At 48.1% G+C, this 3,687-nt stretch overlaps 1 pseudogene; it reads right to left on the bottom strand.

The window, feature by feature from the left end:
* Positions 1-1,234: 1,234 nt before the first annotated feature.
* LOC127491880 (U6 spliceosomal RNA) lies at positions 1,235-1,331 on the bottom strand (annotated as a pseudogene).
* Between the last annotated feature and the right edge of the window lie 2,356 nt (positions 1,332-3,687).

The following is a 3,687-nucleotide window of genomic DNA, read 5'->3' as shown; positions in this document are numbered from 1 at the left end:
AGCCACTGACTCAGTCTTGGAACGCTGGGCTGCATTGTTAACCAACATTCCTGGCCCAATCACAGATGCTGCTGCTGGCAAAGCGGTCGCAGTAGAATAAGGGGGTATTTTCAGGGTGCCTGTCTGTCTTTTCAGACATCTTTATTACTATTGTTATAAAGCTTCGGGGAATCAGTTATGGACCAACTGCCTGGGTAGTCCATTTTTTTTTTCTGGATTTACCAATTTTTTGATAATTTTTTATTTAATTTTTTAAGGGAAACAAATTTCATGTATGTCACATATGCAGATTTAGGAACATAGTAATACTTCCCACCCTATCCTCCTGCCCTCCGAGCTCCCACTCTCCCTCCTCCTTCCTTCCCCATTCCTTTCATTATTATTATTATTATTTTTTTTTTTTTTGACAGGCAGAGTTAGACAGTGAGAGAGAGACAGAGAGAAAGGTCATCCTTTGCTGTTGGTTCACCGCCCCAATAGCCGCTGCGGCCAGCGTACCGTGCTGATCCGAAGCCAGGAGCCAGGTGCTTCTCCTGGTCTCCCATGTGGGTGTAGAGCCCAAGCACTTGGGCCATCCTCCACTGCACTCCCGGGCCACAGCAGAGAGCTGGACTGGAAGAGGGGCAACCGGGACAGAATCTGGTGCCCCTACCGGTACTGCGGGGTACCGGTGCCGCTGGTGGAGGATTAGCCTAGTGAGCTGTGGTGCCGGCCTCCTTCCATTAATTTTTACAATGAGCTACTCTCAGTCTATTTTATATGCCTAATATTAGCCCTACACTAAGTAAAGAATTGAACAAATAGAAAGAAGAAAAAAAGAAACTACTGCTTCTCAACAGTAGAGACAGGCTGTAAACAACCATCGAATCTCGAAATATTAAAAAAAATACGGAACACTCCACACATTTTTTTAAAGATTTTATTTATTTATTTGAGAAGTAGAGTTACAGACAGAGACAGGAAGAGACAGAGAGAACGATCTTGCATGCAGTGGTTCACTCCCCAAATGGCCACAATGCTGAGCTGAGTCAATCTAAAGCCAGGAGCCAGAAGCTTCTTCTGGGTCTCCCATTTGGGTACGGGGACCAGGCACTTGGGCCATCTTCTACTGCTTTCCCAGGCCTTAGCAGAGAGCTGGATTGGAAGAGGAGCAGCCTGGACAAGAACCGCTGCCCATATGGGATTCTAGTGCTGCAGGCAGAGGCTTAACCCACTATACCGCAGCGCTGGCCCCAACACTCCACGAATTTGCGTGTCAACCTTGTGCAGGAGCCATGCTAAGCTTCTCTGTATCATTCCAATTTTACTATATGTGCTGCCAAAGTGAGCACAGCCCACATTTCTTATATTTCAAAACAGGGCTAGGAAACTCTGACTCTACCAAGATTCAGCATGGCTCAGAAGGGACGCCGTATAAGTGAGGGTACTCGCAGTAAACAGAATTTTATGCAAAGAGTTTCACCACAGCTATCTTTTAAAAAATTTAATTTATTTGAGAGGCAGACAGATGGAGAGGGAGAGACAGAGAAAGCAAGCTTCCACCCACTGACTCATTCTGCAAATGCCTGTGAGCTGCAAACTCGGCCCAAGTCTCCCATGTGAGCGGCAACTCAAGTATTTGAGCTATCAACTGCTGAGTCCCAGGGTGCGCATTAGCAGCAAGCTGGAATCTGGGGTGAAGCCAGAACTCGAACCTAGGCAGTCTGATATGGGGATATGGGTGTCCCAAGTGGCTTCTTGACCTCTATGCCAACTGCCTCCCCCCCCCCCCCACAGCAGAGCTAATTTAATGGCAGGCTGAATTATAAGGAGATAGGCAGGGTTAAGGGATCCCAAAAGGGATGGGGAAGTAACCAGGACTAACAGTGCTGCAGGTACTCTCCTGGCCCTGAAGCTCATGGACAGGAAGCAGTGCTGTGAGTGCTAGGTGAGCTGCAGCTGTGGGGCAGGGGCCACCTTGAGTAGTCCCTCCCAGGAGAGGATGCAGCCACTGAAGCAGGGAAGAGGCAGGAAGAGGCACCTCCATCTCGCTCTTCTCCCACCCTCCATCCCCTGGCAGGGCCTCCCTCTGGTTGGTCCCCAAAGGAAACTGGTGGCAGGGAACTCAGGTGGCGCTGTTGGTAAGGCTCAGCTCTCTGCTGGGTACACGGATCAGGTTAGACAGGGGTGGAGAAGAGTCAGGGACAGCAGGAGGGCAAAGAGCAAGTGATGAGAACAGACCCAGAAAGGACTGCAGGCCTGTGATTCCCTGACCCACTCAGGTGGCAGAGCATAGACACCACAGCTTCAGTCCAACCAACTTCAAGTGCACCCCCCGACACACACACACCTGCTAGGTCCCACAAGAAGCAGGTAAATTTGGGATACCAAAATCATTTCCTCTCTCTGAGGGATATGTAACCTAAGGCAGCAGACAGACTGGTGAGGAGATGATTTCAATACAATATGGCAGGCCGGCGCCGCAGCTCAATAGGCTAATCCTCTGCCTGTGGCGCCGGCACACTGGGTTCTAGTCCCGGTCGGGGCACCGGATTCTGTCCCGGTTGCCCCTCTTCCAGGCCAGCTCTCTGCTGTGGCCAGGGAGTACAGTGGAGGATGGCCCAAGTGCTTGGGCCCTGCACCCCACGGGAGACCAGGAGAAGCACCTGGCTCCTGCCATCGGATCAGCGCGGTGAACCAACGGCAAAGGAAGACCTCTCTCTGTCTCTCTCTCTCACTGTCCACTCTGCCTGTCAAAAAAAAAAAAAAAAAATACAATATGGCATGGGGAAATAAATGCACGTGGGCAGTCATCCATTGCAGCATTTCTTATAATTGCAGGAAAGCAGAGGAATAAACTCACTGTCCATCAATTCAGAGTTGGTTAAATAATGGGCCATCCATTCAGTAGAATCTTATATCACTGCATATTTAAAATGAAAATCTTCATGTTGTGCAAATGGAATGATTTCTGAGACTTTTAAAAAAATACATTTACTAATTTGAAAGACTAGATGAGAGACAGAGAGACACACAGAGAGATATCTTCCATCTACCAGTTCACTCCCCAAAAAACTGTAACAGCTAGAGCTGGGCCAGACAGATGCTAGGAGCTAGGAACTCCATCTGGATCTCCCACATGGGTGGCAGAGCCGTCTTCTGCTGCTTTCCCAGGCACATTAGCAGAAAGTTGGATGGGAAGTGGAGCAGCCAGGACTCAAAATAGTGCTACAATATGGGATGCCCATGTTGCAAGCAGAGGCTTAACCTGCTGTACCATGCTGCAGGTTTTGAGACATTTTATTGAATGAAACAGGAGAGGAGTTTTGTATGTGCTATGCTACCATTTGTGTGACTGGATGGAAGGATAGAAAAGAAGGAAGGAGGAGAGGAAAGTAGAACAAGGAAGAAAAAGAATATGTGGTGTGCATTTGCTTGTATATACTGGCCAGTCTCTGAATGGTTTCCTAAGAAAGTGGTGATATTGGTTGTCTCTGGGCAACAGAAATCTTATCTCCAGGCCAAGCTAAAAGGGATATTGCTGTTTACCTTTTTGAGCCTTTTGAAATCTGAATCACATGAATGTATTACTAATTAAAAAATAAACTAATGAAAATTAAAATTGAAAAGTCAGCATAACATGCTACCTGCGCAGGGTACAAAGAAGCCCCCACGAGGGACCCCCTAACCTGGCTTCCTGGAGAGTGT

This window comes from Oryctolagus cuniculus, chromosome 3 (genome assembly GCF_964237555.1).
Source record: "Oryctolagus cuniculus chromosome 3, mOryCun1.1, whole genome shotgun sequence".
Lineage (NCBI taxonomy): Eukaryota > Metazoa > Chordata > Mammalia > Lagomorpha > Leporidae > Oryctolagus > Oryctolagus cuniculus.
Note: the sequence above shows the minus strand (reverse complement) of the source record. Positions and strands in the feature narration are given on the sequence as shown.